The sequence below is a fragment of the Mus musculus genome, chromosome 14 (genome assembly GCF_000001635.26).
Source record: "Mus musculus strain C57BL/6J chromosome 14, GRCm38.p6 C57BL/6J".
Classification (NCBI taxonomy): Eukaryota; Metazoa; Chordata; class Mammalia; order Rodentia; family Muridae; genus Mus; species Mus musculus.
Window position 1 is genome coordinate 108,080,288 of NC_000080.6, and position 13,514 is coordinate 108,093,801.

The 13,514-nt window shown below is 33.9% G+C and overlaps 1 long non-coding RNA gene and 1 pseudogene across 1 annotated transcript; both read left to right on the top strand.

Moving 5' to 3' along the window:
- Positions 1–369: 369 nt before the first annotated feature.
- Gm41242 lies at positions 370–13,302 on the top strand. Its single transcript, XR_874945.1, has 3 exons — positions 370–439; positions 9,894–9,965; positions 13,226–13,302. It is a non-coding gene; the product is annotated as a predicted gene, 41242 (long non-coding RNA).
- Gm9336 (predicted gene 9336) lies at positions 11,940–12,472 on the top strand (annotated as a pseudogene).
- Positions 13,303–13,514: the final 212 nt, after the last annotated feature.

The window sequence follows — 13,514 nt, forward strand, 5'->3', positions numbered from 1 at the left end:
TGTATATATATATATATATATATATATATAGTATGCTGTTTTCATATGAATATGTATATTTTTTGCCTCTGTGTGTGTCTGTGTGTATATGATCTAAATGAAATCACCATATAACAAGAGAGACAGAGCCTCTGCCAGGCATGACTTGTCACCAAATAAGTGTTCATTTCTGGGAATATGACTATGATTCTCCCTGTCCCCTAGGATCATCGGCTGACATAGAGCTAAAAATGCACTGGAAGCAGAGACAATGAACAGTGGGTTCTGAAGCACCATAAATGTATATGATACTGGAGACCTACCATCAGCAGCTGATATAGGACTAAGAATGCACAGAACGCAGAGACAGTGGACAGTGGGTTCTGAAATTCCATGAGTACATATGAAAATGGAGACTCACCAGGACCAGCTGCAGGGATACAGAATAGCATTACACGAGGTGATTCAAGATTTATATGATTTTGGGGATGGGGGCCAGAATATCCAGAATGGACAAAGTACATTGGCTGAAAGGTTGGGTACTAAAAGGCCTCATTAGTATGGAAGGGGATTCCAGGAATGTCAGGTGCTTGCTAAATGGGTTCTTATCAGGAAAAAGCAAGGTGTACTTGCAATCTTATCCAAAGCTCTATGATATTCTATAGGTAGACATATGTGAGGGGTTTTGAACTCCCTAGACAAGGTCATAGATTGGAAGCCCTGCCAGTGAAGGGAGTTCTCCATTTTATCCAGGCTTTCTGGACAATGGTAAACTTGGAGCTTATTAAAAGCGTAGCATAAAATTATCCAGAATACACGTAAATGAGTTACTTGCTAAAGGGGCTAAGTGGAAAATCATGAACCGTTCATGCTATTGCCGAGGCTACTGCTTGCTCTCAGCAAACTGACAATAAGATCCTATTGCTAAAGACAACATCTTTATAACTCATTGAACATGGAGAATTGCATATGGTGCCTACCTAAAGCCTAGCCCCTTAGGCACTAATTGCACGGTACTGATTGTGCTTTACTCATTACCAAAGTACAAATGTAAACATGAAACCTAACTAAAAGCTCTGATACCAATGAGGATGATCTGACTTCAAGGCAGGAAAGTACGACCATGGCAAAAAAACATACATCAACATAATTAAGTGTTGTTTACGTGTAAAATATTATCCCATTTTTCATTTAGGATTTGTTTCTAGTTTGGACCCCCTCTGAAATAGAACCTTTTTTGTCTACATTTCTATTTACTCCACAGTTTCACATTTATTAGTATATGTTTGTAATATAGATAAAAGTAATGTTATCTTCTTTAATATTAGAAAGTAGAATGTACAACTATGTCAGTATGTGTGGACTAAGCCTAATCATCATAATTTAATTCTTTGTATGATTTAAATATGTATGTTAAAGTATATTATTATTATTGTTTTCCTTTGGGTTCCTCATAAAACTGAATTATTTCCAATTTTGTCAAAAATCTGCTCGTTAAACTGGTTCAGTTTACAATATTATCAGGTGACATGTGTAGAATAAGAAATTCAGTCCTATCAATTATTTTGCTTCACTCCTGTTTCATAGTAATCATTTGGACTGTGAGTTATTTCTCATATAAACATAGGAAGTGTTGACTTTGCCTGTTCTGCTTTGTGCTTTCTTGCTGTAAATACTGAATGGATAACTTGTAAACCATGTACATGTAGAGTGAACACCAGAAGCCCTTTATATCACTCTTAAAATATAGCTCACTTTCTGTTCTCTCAAAGTACAAATAATAACATTAGTATTACAGATTTATATGTGCCTCAGTTGCTCTATTTCACAATCCTGGTGCATAATAGGCACTAGCCAGATATATATTGCACGTATGCTGCACGATACTCTAGCCTTTTCAAAGGATGAGCTATTGCCCTATTGTCTGCAGCTGTCCTAGAGAGGAACAATGAGCTAAGACTGAGGCTAACCCTGAGAAATGTACAAAAGAGAGTTTAAGCAGGAATTGTAAGTAGCTCAAAGCCCTTCAGCTCCAATGCTATTCTTTACAAGTCAGATGACTGGAATCATATATAGATGATAGTAAATGAGTATACAGATAAACTACGATGCTACATAAATCTGGAAGAAGCTGTTGTGTCTATTTCTCAGCAAAGCAATATATCTTCAGAGTATGCTCCTGTTCTAAGTATAAATTAGAAGGGGTAACATTTTTTTAACTTTTGCATAACAATGAAATAATTTTAATTGACAATTAATATAATTTATGACCAATGAAAGCAGAGTTAAAGTCAAGTTGAATGTTCTTATATATTTATTGATACAGACTATATTATTTAAAAAGACAAAGGTATTTTATTATTTACAATATCAGCAACAGTTAACAATTTCTTTTGTTATTCATGCTAAGTAAAACTCTGGGAGATAATTTTATTTTATCTTTTATAATAAAAAAAAAAAAAGCTATGCATGCAGAGGTCACATGAAGGCATTGGGTTCCCTGGAACATGAGTTATGGATGGGTGTGAGCTGCTATGTATATATAATGATGAGCTCTGGAAAATAGCATTTAATTTTGTAATTGGAGCTATGTTTCAGTACATGGAATCAAGCTATTGATTTTTCTTCAACAAAGGAGATAATGGTATTGGCATGTTACTGGTGGGAAATACTATGATCTATAAAGGTACGCTCTGTGATACTTTCGAAATATTTATTCTCTTGAGACAACACTTTTTATTTTTTATACCCTTCCTCATCATTTGGGAAGACCCCTTTTTGATCTTTGTACCCTTCCTTATTTTTTGATTATGGCTAACCATGGTCAAAAGGGACTGTGATTTATGTGGGTTTCCTTCTCCCAAGGGAAGAAAGGGCAAGATAATTTTCATAGCTGGAACCTTTCCCAGCCCCAATTAACCTTGTATAATGTTTGAATAAAGTAACTGGAGTGAGCTAACTGGGTGTCAGTCTTTTCTAAGAAGGCTGAATCCCCCTGCTCCTTTGGGAAATGAAAGCTTAGCATCTTGGTGTGCTTCTCTCTCTCTCCTTGTGGTAGTTACAACTAACTTCAATCAATACTCATGCTCATGGTGAATATACATGCAAGCAGGCAAATATTCTGACACATAAAGTAAATAACCCCCAAAAGAAAATAGAGATGTGAAACACTATGCCTGATAGAGTTAATGTGTGTATGTGTGTGTGTATGTGTGTCAGTAGGTGGTTGTTTTCTTTTGTCAGATGACACAGAAATATAAATAAACCTTCTTTAAGTGCACTACTATTTATTAACAATATGTGGAGTCAAAGGAAAGATTTGTACGTCCATCAAAGAAAAAGTAACTGTAGGGTAACGTTTTAAAAATGAAGCAGATCTGGCCTTATAGAGAGGGAGAGAATCAGGAAACAAAAATATGACATGTTTCAGAAGAATTGAGTTTCACAGAGGAAGTGAAACATATTAAAAATGTATGCTCTTGTAATAAGCACTGACCATCATCCCCTATGTGTTGCCACCACAGTGGATGGACTGAAAGTAAGGAACAGAGTTCGTAGGAATAATGGCTGACAGATATACACAGGCGCCAGACTTTGCTGAAAATGTTCTAATTCAGCCTCATCGACTTAAGAAATTATCTGCTACAATGGATCTTTGCTGTTAAACTTTTAAATTTCACTGAGGTGACTTTCCATACAAAATGATAATCAGTAAAATACTGTAATATCCCAGAGAGTTTGGAGGAGATTAACTTAATCCACAGATTTTTTTTTTAACATCACTCATTCCAAATTAAGTTCCAACCTATGTTTTGCTGAATCTATGATCTGTGCTCCTTTTCCCTAATATTTTATACTGAAAAAGGTTGTAGATAAAATAGGTATAGTCCAACAAAAATTTAGTTATTTTTAATAGGAGTAGGAAGAGCCAGGAGAAGTTACAAATAAACTTGACATCATAAGACACATGTACTTAAATAGATGCTATCATGTGTTCTCTTTGTACCGTCAGTCTCCGAAAACCTATTTGACTCAGCCAGATTGGAGAGAAGTGTCACATGACCTAGCATTAAGGCAAAATAACTAAAATTTCTTTCAGCTCATTTACTTAAAATGAGTGTAACAACATAATAGAGCTATTTTGAGAATTATATCATTACATCCTACCTTCCCAATTTCCTGAACACAGAGAACACAATGATCTGTAATGTTCCCGCGAGTTAAACTTGAAGCCCTGTCTCCCAAAAGTTCTGATCAGCCTCCTCAAGGTCTGAAAACAACAAGAATAAATGTAAGATACATAAAACTGTCTATATCGTTGAAATCAGGAAGGGGGGTTTCAATAAAGAATATGTAAGCCATTGCTCAACTCCTTGTGAGATTGTAACTGTCATCAGAGACAGTTTTTCCTCTAACATTAAGTGACTCAATTTTTCAGTTCAGGTTTCTGTTCAGAAAGCCATAATAGATACAAAGTGAAGGAAGTCTCTCTTTGTTGAGAAAGCACATCAGACTAGTTATTAATTGACTAAAAATTAGGACACATTCTTTGTGTACCTGGCATTTTCAGTGACAATCTAGTTCTGAAATATTTTGGCTATTGGCCTGATGCATACATCTATTTTGGTCATCTACATTCCAAAGCTCTTATCCTTTGTAAGAGTGCACACCTGCTTGTGTTGCTTTCTTTGTAGCCCCTCTAATGCCACTTGGTGTTGAAATACAATATTTTGACAGTATGTGAAACTTTCTTGTATGCTAACCTTCATTTTACTCTTTCTATGTCTGACTTAAACCTTATGTATGATACGACCTAGAAACCATAATCCAGGCTGACCCAAGTGTTGCATCAGTAAACCTTGTCTTTACTTTTGACTCACTAGCATGAGGATGACAAGCATAAGGAACTACTCTTGACTACCCTTAATTTTCTAAATAATTTTCTTTCTATTTATTTTTGCGTGAAGCAAGATTTAAAGAAGCTCCTGTATTCAAAGTTCCCATTTGCTACAAAAATTCAGTTTCTGTATTTTTGATCAAAAAGGAGTATGTGTGTGTTTGTTTTCTTTAGTTCTTTTCCTTCCAAAATGCTGAATATATTAAGGAGACACTATGGTAACGAAGTTTTCCAAAACTTCCTTTTCTGCCTATATAAGGAGTTGTGTTTTCTTTATTGAATCTTCTCACTACTCAAAATGATTTTAACTCGGAGTCTATAATCTTACCTTATGACATGTCTGATGCTCGTAACTAGAAAATTACTACAATACAGAAGAAAAGGCAGACAAGGAAAATGAGCTTTCAGATGTCTACTCCTAAGTGTATGGATGATTCACTTATACAAAATTCTAAATTTACACAATTTCCAAACAGGCCAATTAAAATGCTTGGAATACTTTATGACAGTCATAAAATTCTCACAAATATTTTACATTGGTTGTAATCATGTAAACTGTTACTTATCTCTTCATTAATATAAACTTAATATTGATTCTCCCACAAAGACAAGTACTATCAAAAGAAAATAGCACCATCCAACTACTACTACAACATGCTATTTCTAAAAAACACAATTTTCTTCTACTACAATTAGCAATGAATAAATTAATATCTCCTTAATAAGAATAAGAAATGTTTAGTCAGTGAGATTTCTGTTTTCCTTTTCTCAAGTGTGACACACTACTGTGTTCTAGTGTTCCAAAAGGCTTGGTCATATTAAAATTTTCATGAATATCTGGTATTTTCAAATTTTAAAATATTTTTTCAATAACTTATAGATATTTTTCCTAAGAGGAAGAAAAATTGAAATTAAATACAAGCAAATGATTTATGGTCCATAACCGTTTTGGTATGATTAACTGAACAAAAAGTATGTTTGTCGAAATATATATGAATAAAGAAAAAATGTAGCATATTACTAGTCAAAATTTCCTCATAAGCAAAATTATTTTAAATTATTTTGTATCTATTAAAGATATCATAAAACACACAGGCTTGTGTAGAACTACTGAGGTTTTAATACTTCTAGTTTAATTTCTTAGACAATACTAGGATTTCCCTAGAGTGATGCTATTGTATGTGAATGCCTCAAGAAAGTGCTCTGTGCATTATTATAAAGGTGTTTAAATTGTTCCTTATTAACAGTAATGCTTGTCTATTTATTAAAAAGAGGGCTTTTCTTTATTTTTTAAGAATTATTTATTTATTTTATGTATGTGAGTACACTGCCACTGTCTTCACACACACCAGAAGAGGGCATCAGATTCTGTTACAAATGGCTAAACTCAAAACATCTGGAAGTACAGTCAATGCTCTTAGCCACTGAGCCATCTCTCCAGCCCAAGAGGGTTTTTCTTAAGAAAAGAAAATAACTTGTAATAACATCATTCAGAAGGCTTAGAAAGGAGGATTAGTACAGTTAGAGGCTATGAGGATAGCTAGGTCTGCATAGTGACTTTCAAGTCAGCAGAGCACTAATGTTCATATTACCAGAATGTAATATTCAATCTGCCAAAGGAGAAACCATCAACTGTTTCCCCAGCTGTGATGTGTTGAATTACAATAATGAACAGCCCTGCAAGACATTTCAGTTTGGCAAATGTGGCACACACGTTGTCTTGGTAACCAACAGCTGTCTAATAGAACTTTCTAAACAGGAGGGAAAGAAGTAATACAATGATATCAGGCTTCTCAGGCCTAGAACAAAGTATGTGAAAAATATTATGTCTAATGAAAAAATACAGGTATCATTTACTTTTGTTATTTTTCAAAGTAGTGAAATTACATTAAAATATTACAACATTTAAATACTAAGGAAATTGTACTTAAATCTGATTATTATGAAAATAAGAGGTAAGTTTATCCACATAAATAATATCAATTAAAATATGACCTATTGCCGGATGTGGTGGCACATGCCTTTAATCCCAGCACTCGGGTGGCAGACACAGGTGGATTTCTGAGTTCAAGGCCAGCAAGGTCTCCAAAGTGAGTTCCAGGACAGCCAGGGCTATAGAGAGAACCCTGTCTCGAAAAACCAAAGAGAAAAAAGAAAGAAAGAAAGAAAGAAAGAAAGAAAGAAAGAAAGAAAGAAAGAAAAGAAAGAAAGAAAGAAAGAAAGAAAGAAAGAAAGAAAGAAAGAAAGAAAGACAGAAAGGAAGGAAGGAAGGAAGGAAGGAAGGAAGGAAGGAAGGAAGAAGAAAAAACTATTATGAAATAAATTACAAAGAAATCATTTGGATACTAATGAATGTAATAAAAAATAAAAGAAGAGTTCTGTTTAGGAAACTTACCCCTGTGCCAGTGAGTTCAAGGCTTTTTCCCACCTTTTCTTCTATTAGATTCAGTGTATCAGGTTTTATGTTGAGGTCCTTAATCCACTTGGACTTGAGCTTTGTACAAGGTGACAAATATGGGTCTATTTTCATTCTTCTACATAGAGACAGCCAGTTAGAACAACACCATTTATTGAAGATGATTTCTTTTTTTCCTTTGTATATTTTTGGCTTCTTTGTCAAAGATCAAATGACCATAAGTGTGTGGTTTTATTTCTGGGTCTTCAATTATATTCCATTGATCAGCATGTGTGTCTCTGTACCAATACCTATCTTTTATAGAGTGTATAATACATTTACAATGTGCCCAAGACAAATTTAAATATTTGCTTTATTTGAAGCTGTTAGATTATATGTATTTTCTAGCTCAAATACCTTTGATGGACAAATACAAAGATGCTGGAATAAAAATTATCAAAAGAAACGAAACTATCTTATAAGATTTAAAACAAATTTCTAGTTTTAGAAATCAAAGAGGAGTAAAATAAATGTTATCAATTAAGTTATATTTAGATGTAAATAAAATACTGACATTGTATATTTTTCAAACCCAGTGGTACTTGGGCTAGAATAAATATGCTTTTTAAAAGGATGGTTTAGAAAAAGAAGCAAGGATGCAAAATATGATACCCAATGGCAATAAACAAAAAGACAGGAGATTATAAAATAAAATAACAGGTATAAAATTTATATAAATTCTGGCAGAGAACTTAGTGAGTGGGAAATTTTAGAAAAATGTAAAAAATACATTTAAAATGTATTTGAATGTGCATAGATCTGCAGAAACATATCCACCTATCTCTTGTCTTGAAAGCAGTGATGCACTGCTTTAAACACTTGCCTAATAATGGTCCAATTCTTCTGTAAATATTAATTTAGCTATTGCACAGATGAAAAATGGCCAGTATTCAGTTCAAAGAGCGTCTTTTTGATTTATTACCAAGACTTATTTTTTGATATATCATTAAATAAAATTTCAATATATCTAATCAATATTAGCCAAGAGAGAATTGAAGGCCATCCATCACTTAGCAAGTGTGGCATCATGGTCAGGGTTGTCACTTAGATCCCCATGGTCCATCTGGCATAACAGTCAGGCTACTGTGCAGAGAACTAATGCTTCTAGAAATATAGTTCAGCATTGGATGACTTCCAAGATTACTTTAATATAAAATTGAAAGAAGTTATCCTATAGTTATTTCCCATTTGAGCCATGTGCTCCTTTGTCATTTCCAGAAAATGCTTAAAGCTAATGTCACATTGACCTCATCCAATGTCAAGAAAGACACAACCCTAGAGGAAATCTTGAATCAATTTCTCAGCTTACAGATCATTATTTCATGTTATCTGTTATATTTTTCTTAAAGATATCAGTTTTTAGTTTCTGGATGTTTCTTTTAACCAGATATTAAGAAAAACCTTGAGTGATTATATTAAGTTTATATATGTGTGTACACATACATAAATTCATATTATACATTTTTATATTGTTGCTGAATACATTGACAAAAACCGAGTCCTTTGTCCACAAGCTTCAAATGAATGGTATATTTTCAGAACTGCTTCTGGATATTATACTTATATGCCTAGTCTATTGTAAACTGTCTTTACTCATTTATTATTAATATTGGAATGTCTTTTACTTAGTTCTTAATATAAAAGACACAATACACATTTGTGCTTCTTCATACATTATACATAAAATTTGAACAATACAGCAGCATAAGCAAAAGAAGATGTAGCTAAATCACAGCAAGGAGAGCGATGCCAAGTCAGCAAAAACCTTGTACTGATAGTGGAAATGCTGTTCAAAGCTGTAGAAAATCATTGGTTTGGTGAACTAGAAGTGACACACAGAAACAAGTCAAGCTCTTTCAAAGTTACTGTGTTGACTCTGACAGTTCCATCTTGAAACTGTTCTATATAATCTATTTAAACTCAAATTCCACTAATTTAAAATCTCCAAGGATCCATTAAAGCTATTTCAGGTAAGTATATAACTCTCATTTGTAGAAACTACTGAAAAAAAACCAATATATGAGCAAGATTGACAAGTTCTGAGTTTTGATTTACGTTTTATGAGGCCCATTCCTGAAAGGAAGTCCTCAATCTCTTATTTTATTTTTTAATTTAATATAATTTTTTTTAGAATATCAAATGTATGTACTCTATTTGAATAATTCTAAACCTTTCCTTGTTCCAAATCATTCAGCATTCCCATCTGAAGCACTTTTCAAGTTATCAGTCTTGTTCTTTAATAATTGCAAATAAAGACACACATAAATTAACAAGTGCAAGCTTCTGAATTCATTTGGTGTTGTTTATATGTATATGAGTTTAGAACTATTCATTAGGGACTGGATAATATATCAGGTCTGTTACCAGGAAAAGACTGACTCTCTCCCACTTAACAGCCAAAATTTGCCTGTAGACCTTCATCTGTGAGGGAGGCTTGTGAGATATCCACATGTTTACATGCACATGTGAAATGGTGATCATAGAGGTGATCATTATATGTACGCTGACATAGTAATCACTCCTTTGTCAGAAAAAGAATGTTTGCTTTTTTTTTTCCCACAGCAAATTCAAGCGTAAACACAGTATTAGCAATCATATTTCCTGTGCATGCATCAAGTATCAAGAACTCATTTTGTAAGTGCAATTTTATCCTCTGATCTCTCATTTTTTGTTCTGAGCATTTTATGTGACATTTAGTAATTATTATCTGAAAAAATTACTTTTATATAGAAAAATATCTCCTTACTTGTCAAATGGTTGACAGAATTCTATAATGATTGATACATATTTAGTAGTAATAATACTGCTTTTAAAGGTCAATTTTCTCTCTCTTGAATTAATGAAATATTATAAGAGTTTGCTTTCCCAAAGCTTATTCCTTTTTCTCTATGCTATGATTTCTTTAATGTCCTTAGCTTCATTAGTAAGTGACATAGTATCTTCCAAGTAATCTGCTGTTGGTTAAAACTTTCACATCACTTCAGTGATATTGTACTAAAAATGTAAGTTCAATCAAAGAGATTTTCAAACAACATTGGGATATATTTTCTCTGCTTCAGTTGGATATTTCAGTAGGATTTCCCATTGCTGTTGGAATCTACATTTTACAATATTCTGACCTTTTTTTGAATCATTTCGGAATTTCTATACTTTCTATACTCTCTCTGTTATTACCACCGTAAGCATTCCATTGTTTCTTGTAGGCATAGATTTTTCAGAATCTATTTTAATAAAGGTTCAACCTCTTCTCCAGCCCAGGGCCCACCAGAGGTAGCAGAAAAGAAAGCTTATTAGGATATAAGGGAAGTTGAGATGTTTAGGAATACTTCTTTGTGGGTGATTCCAATCTTTGTTGTTCTTAGTCCAGTCCACTAGCAAACCTTATACATAAATCGGCAACTGCAGTCCAGTCCACTTGGTAGTCAAAACACACACACACACACACACACACACACACACACACACACACACACACACACACATATGAAATAGCAAGGGAAGTTCATTCTTGAAGAAACTGGAGGCTTGCCAGTTGGCCCAAGTCCATGGAAGCACCAAGAAGTTGCAGAAACCTCATGAGAAGTACCTTGGGGATTTTCTCTCTATGACGTCACCAAAAGCAAAGCTCAGCACCACAATGTGAAGTGAACTAATACATGCACATGTCATGTATCCTCAGCAAAGACTAGCAAGGCAGAACCAAGTGAACCAATGCTCAAGCTTGCTCTGTGGAGTCATAGTTATATCCTTTCTAATCATCATGGGACCGTTCACGTGTGTGTTATAACAAAACATCCTTTCATTGCTGCTTCGGCAAAACATTCTTTCATGTGTCCACTTTAACAAAACATTCTTTCACCTGTCTCCCTCAGTGAAACATTATAACTTAACTGTGTCTTCAAAGAAACCAAAAATTTCCACTTTCTCATATTCATCACCTCAGGAAGATTCTGAATGTAATTACTGTATCGACATGAATCAAATAACATTATTTGCTTGAACTTTCCTTATTATATACATGTGTGTATCATGTGTGTGGATGTATATGGCTATATATATATATATATATATATATATATATATACATATATATATATATATATATATGTATATATAATAGCATCCTTGTTAAGGGCTAAGGAAAATTTAATTGTTTTTTTTTTTTCTTTTCACTGTGTGGTTTTTCAGGTCAAACAGTTAGAGGGTTTGGTTATGAGGATATCTACCGAAGGCATGATCATTTCTCAAATATTTATTTTCTTCATTTTCTCCACTAGTAAATTACTACAGCTTTAATGATATTGCCATCCAAAATAATTTAAACTTCATGGCTTGTGACTGTACTTTTTGTCCTACATCATCAAAACAGTGAGCAAGGTGGCAGATTCTATGAAAAATTATGGTATTTCCTTTAAGGAAAACTAAGTTTGAGAGATCAACTTTTCTCCAATATTATTCACCATGCATTGTTTTTAATAAAATTCTCTAATTTTCTATATACATGGTATTGTGTAACTATTTCTATACATTCTGCCTCTTTGGAATTCTTCATCATCTAACAAGTTATTGAAAATATACACGAGCTGGTAAGAGGCTGGTGGCATCACAATGACCATGTTCCCAGCCTTCACCTCTGATGATTTGTTCTACTTCTACAACATTAACTTGGATCCACTTACAGAAAGTTATGGGATTCCTTTTTCCTTACAGTACCTTGCACACTGGCCAGAGTATTTCATCGTTGCTGAGGCACCCGGCAGAGAACTTATTGATTATATTATGGGCAATGCAGAAGGCTCGGCAGTTAGGGAAGAGTGGCATGGACATGTCACAGCTCTCACTGTCGCCCCTAAATTCGGCCGTCTTGGCTTGGCTGCTTAACTTATGGAGTTACTAGAGGAAATTTCAGAAAGAAAAGGTGGATTTTTGTTGATCTCTTCATAAGAGTATCCAATCAAGTTGCCGTCAAAATATACTGGCTGTTGGCTTACAGTGTCTACAGGAGAGTCAAAGAGTACTACTCAGCCAGTAACGGGGAGCCCGATGAGGATGCTTACGAGATGAGGAAAGCACTTTCCAGGAACAGTGAGAAGAAATTCATCATACCATTACCTCATTCAGTGAGGCCTGAGGACATTAAATAATTGTAGGCAGTGGTTCTTAGCAGGTGTTCCAGGCAGTTTGTGGACACACTGTTTACATAGGATGATCTTGGAGCTCTATTAGGAGGAAAGTAAGCATTTAAGTCTTAAAGACTTCAAAAAATGCAGGATATGAAGTTCAAGTCTCATTCTTCCAATGAGCAACAGTATACATGTTCAAACTGTTTGATAGTAAAATTCAGTCACGGCAGCTAAGTCAGAAGGACACATTCCACTATCACGGTTGACAGTACATGCCAAGAAAAGCCCCCTCCATCCTCCTCCTAAGTCCTATGCCTGTAAACCACTGCTGCATATACATACATACATACATACATAATATATATATATATATATATATATATATGTGTGTGTGTGTGTGTGTGTGTGTGTGTGTGTGTGTGTATCTATATATATAATTGGTATTGATCTATTAATTGAAGTTTTAAAGGCATATATGAAATGTATAAATCTGAGATGTATAGTAAAACGTTGTTGACTATGAAAAAAAGAAAATTTACTCACCTAAATATCATTATAATAATAATTTTAAATTGTATATTCAACTCATTACTTGAGATCTCATTACAAATTAAAAGTTTGTGGGCCTCACTGTATGTACAATAAGCATGAAACTGTAAGACGGAGCCAATCAATTCATTTTAATAATTATTTTATGTGCTGTGATCCCTATTTAAAGATTAGAACATTGTTCCTCTCATATATTATTAGACCTGATATTTTGTATGACAGGTTATGACTGTTCTATTGAATATATCAAGAGATCATGGAAACTAAGAACTGAAGGCAATTCTTTATTCCAACTCCCAATGCACCAAGGATCAAACTTGCACAGAGAAGAAAATCAATGACTGCTTGCTGAATAAACCACATTACAAAGTAAAACAATTATTTTTTTCCTCTGTGTCAAGTAAGTATTGAATGGATGCTCTTGCTATTAAAAGAGTGCTGTTTCTATTAAAATGTAGAACTTTCGCATCAATATTTCACTTAGCTCATCCCTCAAGGCCAACAACACTTG